A 5,437-nucleotide genomic window follows, 5' to 3' on the forward strand; every position below is an offset into this window, starting at 1 on the left:
GTCTGTACAAAGCAATGGGAATAGGGCCATGGAACAAGAAACTTGGACAGAGCAAAAGTTACCATTTAACACGAGGCTAATGGTAGTAATAGGTTGCAGTTAGAAACACAGGCTTGAAATCTTTCTGTTTAGAAAAGGCAAAGTAAGTCACAATCATCGAAGCTGCAGTATCCACTAGTTGCGAGCTATAATGTTCAGACATATCATTTGTCATCCTCCCTGTCCTTACAACTCAAGGCTTGGAGTCTGAAATTTGGAGGTTACAATGAGACATCTGTTACCGTTCATTCCTATGTATAAACTGGGAAGGAAGGGTCTTGTGTTTATAGTGAGCTACACTTGACCATCATGTATCAAACAGAAACATACTGTCTGTTAACATTGCCTCTGAGATGCCTCACTTACTTTGTTTCAAACAATTTGAGTGTGTGTGTGCGTGTGTGTGCAAACAGTGAAGAGTGTCAGTTCCAGTGACATGCTGATTCTGCTGTGAATCCCACCTATAAAACAGCCTTTCAACAAAACCTGGCTGTGACCTAAATAAGGGATTGACAGGAGCCCTATGTTTACATGCCTTCTGATATGAGCTATGCATTAGATTTTTAGTTCATGAAGAAATGGCAAGGGCTTTAGATGCATAATTGTCACGGGTAAATCGTGTTTTTCTCTCTGTCTGCGTCAAAATACAAAGTTGTTACATTTTGATTAGAGACTACGGAATCTCCTCTATCTCCATCTCTGAATTTAATTAGATCTCCTTTAGCTAGACATTTAAATTCCAAGCATGCATTCAAATCCAGCCCATCCAAAATGCAAACAATTTGTCTTTTAAGTGTCTGATCTGGGCAGTCTACTTACTGTCAATTATCAACTGGCATAATCTATTTTGACCTGAAATAGTGATGTTTTGAACGGTTAAAGTTAGAGCTGCACAACTCCCTAAAATTTTAATTCATTCATCAAGTTAGGAACTTTCATTACAGTAATAAATGCTTGAAAGGGATACTAAGTGCGAAATCCATTCCACTTTTCATTACTGAATGATTTAAAAATGTCTTATTTATAGGTAGGCAAGTACACTTTATTATTGGATGCATGTCTAAGAGTGAGGTGATTGAGGTTTGGAAGTATTTGTATGTCAGGAAGAAAGCAAATAAACATAAATACATTGCCCTTAATATGCTCCTCATGCCCGTAGCTAAATTGGACTTTGCTGCAATTGGCCCATATTGGAGTAACCAATCAAAATAAAAAGATATACTTGTGGATAGAACAGCGGATTAATGTTTCTTTCATCTATGGGTTAATCCACTGAAAATTTCCTCTTTCTGTCCTAGGCAGTTGTTAGACACAACTCTCCTAATTCAAATGAGTTTAGGGGTGCTTTCATCTCAGTTTCCAGTGAGCATGAGTCTGCAACTTGTGATCAAACTTGTGTCTCTGAGAGATAGGGCTTGTCAACTCTCCAGGATTGCCCTGGAAGTCATGAGAAAACAAAGACTAATCTGTCAGACATTACTCCAAGCAGCCACGGGGATGAAAGGAGAGGAAATTAAAAAAAAAAACACTTTTGTTTATTAATCATTGTAATATTGGACTGTAAGAAAAGGGAGCTTTGTTTGACGGTCAAGAATCATCTATTCGGCTAGTGATGAGTCTGCTTTCTTTTCAGTGGGTGGGAGAAGACAGGATATCATGAGCATGTCATGACACCAGAGAATGTGAAGAGTTGGGGTGATTTCTTATCTCATTGAGCCTGCAAGTTTACTCACCGAAGGCTTAGCAAGTTGATCCAGCACACACACCAGTGCTCTCATTCTCAGGTTTGGTGCCTATGTTGCTGCCTTAGCAGATTTCAGCTGATAGAATGAAAGTGACATCAGTGCCCCCGAGGTCTGGGAGAGGGAACCAGGTTTTCAACTCTTGAACATTAGTGGGCGAGCTCTGCTGAAAGCACAGATGTGGATAATGGATGAGGACAGCCCTCCATAGTAAAATAACCTTCCATTTTTCGCTTTATGGGTACACATTTGAATAATGAGTGCTTGAGGGAAGTCCTAAAGAATAACTAGAGCCTTTGGAACTTAAGTCCCAGCAATACTAGAGCTGGTAACATTAGTGAGGGCTGAACTGAGGAGGGGCTGAGTCACCAACGATGAAAAGAAACATGTTTATAACTTGATTATTAAAAATCTCATCACCTTCAAAAAAGTAAACCTGGCTGCTTTGATTTCATTTTCAGAAACTCATCATTTTAATGAGCAGGTTCGAAGTAAAATGCAAGATGTTACAGAAGTTGTACAATTTCATAATTACTAAAAGAGTGCAGAATCTGTGAACAACAGCTGATTGTCAACACAGGGGCTGGATGACAGGAAATTTAATGTGAGAAAAACTGTACAGAAACACATAAGGCAGGTTAAGCAAGGAACACATGGCTTTTATGGATAGATAAATAATTGGTTTATTGAAAAATCAGTATAACGGTAGATTCCAAATTGTGATGACAATACAAAGAAAGGAAAAGGTAATAATTTATTATATAGTTGTAGACAAGCATTAAAATCAAATAAAATAGAACATAATAAGAAGGATTGCACAATTATGATCATTTCAGTATACAAATAAAAACAAGTTGAAAAATGGAGGTCTCCTTAATTTACAGAATAGAAATGAAAGGTCTATTGCATTCTGCATTTTGCATTAAAGTCCATAAATCATATGTTGTCAGGTTGCATTAATTAAATTCTCAATAATTTATGTACCATTTTATGAAGTTTATAAAGCAGGGGATTGGGATGTCTTGTTGTATATATGTTCTACAACTTATTTGTTCAGTGATGTCTTTTCTGCTTACTTCCATCACACATTTATTTTTATATAGGTGTGGAGAGATATAGTGGCAATGGAAGAGGTTTCTAGATAAGTCTGAACAGCTGTTTTCCACCTTTCAGCAAAGGAGTGCATATTCAGTTGTTTGATTGTGTCAGAGTAGCTTTGGTACATGTTACCTCGGATCATTTTCTGCTCTCGTTTCTGAATGCTTTATACTAACTTTGAAAATCAACAAATAGATACTGTGCAGCTTTAATGAAAATGTATTGCCATATCAAGAGTTACATGCTGAAAGACCGTATTTGATGATCATTTCCCAGCACAATTCACAAAAAATAACGCAAAAAGCACTTAATGTTCTCTATTGCATGACAATTGAATGATGCTCCATTGGATATTACAGTACCAGTATGTATGAATGCTGGAATGTTTTCTTTAAAGGTGCTGACCATGGTTTGTGTCAATATGAACTCATTTGCAGATAATTCCATAAATGGTATATATTTGATGTTGAAGACTAACTGCAAGCAAAAAGTGAAACACATAGTTCATTTGAATTAGCCAGCAGCTGGCAATAGGTTATTGATAGAAATGCCATTTTGAGATTGAAAACAGATTGGAGGTGAGCTGAGCAACATCCTAAAATTTCAATAATGATATTTTTATCGTGCATCTTGTCCTGATACAAGGTAATCTTCCAAAGTCTATATTTTTCTCATCTAGAAATGTTTTAATTTGAGGTGATTGAGTCATGGAGATATCCATTTGTGCTCCTGTGCATATATCATCAAGGAGAAGTTAGACATTCTCCATCCTGTTCATTGTTTCGACAGAAGAGAATAAAGCTTTGCTGGAAAGTAACCTATTTAAATGGCAAATGACCTTCAGTTCCTGTCCTTTTTTTATCTCACACATGGATGATTGCTTAAAGTTAGCATGACGCAGACTACCTTTGAAATACCACTTTTATATCTTTTCTCTCAGCTCTCTCCCCGCTCCCTTGTGATTCAGCCTCTGCAGGCGCTTTTTAAGCAGTTGTCCTGGTCTTCTGTTTAATTCATCTCTGAAACATGGCCACCAGGAGGTGCTGTTGTGGTATGGGGAGGTCTCTTATGCTTCCAGAGACACTTCATCGCAATATTCCATTTCCCCTAAGTCAGCATTTAATAAATACTCTAAGACTGATGACATAGAGAAAGTGAGATGGCTCTTTCTTGTTTTATATTATATATAAAATAATAAATGCTTTTGGGAATGTCATTTCATTGTGCAATAGTACTGTGCAAACTCATATGATATTTCCATGTATGTTAAAATACATGCCCCCATTGAAAATAGACATAGTTCTATTTCTTCAAATAGACCAAAGGCATTTTATGGGTATACAAGTATTTTATGGCTAATATTATATTGAGCAACTTCAGCTGATTTGATAATATTAATGGCCATTGAAGCTGGACATTTGGAAATCCAGTAGGATATTCTATTTGAAAACATATATTTGCAACATCTCCTTGAAAACTACATTGGAAGTCATTGACTATTTTTCCAAACAAGCAAAGCTCTGAAGACTTGAATACAGTTGTAATGCTTGTTTAAAGTTGTAATTGACTCATGCATCACGAGGGACTAGCTGTTACTGCACAGGAATCACAGGTAGTGTAGCCTCAAGAACATAATATTGCTAATTTATCAACTCAGCAGCCACCATTAACTTGAAAAGGCAACAACCAACTTTTACAGTATCTGTTAAAGTAGCATGATATAGAAACAAGTGCCTTTACGAAAGCACACGCACTGTTCTTTCATAAACCTATTATTGGTTGGTATTGGTGAAATCCGTCCCACAAAGTTATAGCAATTATGCTATCGAACAAGAACGGGGATTTGTGTTGGAATAAACTTTGCTTCTGTAGCGCATTTTCTGTGTGTCACCTTTGTAATCTTTCTTGTCAACTTGAGAAATATTAGTATTGAATCAGTTAGAATATTGGACTGTAATGCTTACAAAATGTCAATGCAGTGCAGATTATTCTCTGAGTCATCAGAAATTCAACATGTGCTTAATAATAGTGAAGTGTGCTGCAGGAGCCTGTGGTCAGTAACTGGGGTTGGAACCCTTGCTGATCAACTAGCACAGAGGTGCAGAGATTAAATATTGCATCCGAGCTAACTCAGCATGATCCCAGTTGGGATCAAGCAACTTGATGGCTAGTACCACACGTTGTGAAGCAATAACCCAGAAACCATTTGAAGAGCTATGGTGTTGCACTTTTATATTTGTTTTAGGGTCTGAGAAATAATGCCAGTGAAACATACATAGGGAACATTTGTATAATTTCAGTCCTGTTACAGCAGAGCTGTAACCGAACAATTTTTCAGATGCTTAATTTCACCTATAAAGTGTTTTAAAGCTTATGCCAGTGTGCACTCCCTGTCTACAAAACCATACTTCTTGTTATCATGCTTTTATCACACCATGTCAACGTTTTTCCCCTGATGAATGCACATAATATTTATAATTGGGGATATCTGTTTTCCAATAGACTTTCTTACTGGATTTTTTTTTTTTTTTTTTTTTTTTTTTTTTTTTTTTTTTTTT

At 36.7% G+C, this 5,437-nt stretch overlaps 1 protein-coding gene across 1 annotated transcript in view; it reads left to right on the plus strand.

The window, feature by feature from the left end:
• LOC109924877 (acid-sensing ion channel 1-like) overlaps positions 1 to 5,437 on the plus strand; it is a 501,033-nt gene that overhangs the window by 2,389 nt on the left and 493,207 nt on the right. The gene's annotated exons all lie outside the window — the stretch shown is intronic.

The sequence above is a fragment of the Rhincodon typus genome, chromosome 41 (assembly GCF_021869965.1).
Source record: "Rhincodon typus isolate 14 chromosome 41, sRhiTyp1.1, whole genome shotgun sequence".
Lineage (NCBI taxonomy): Eukaryota > Metazoa > Chordata > Chondrichthyes > Orectolobiformes > Rhincodontidae > Rhincodon > Rhincodon typus.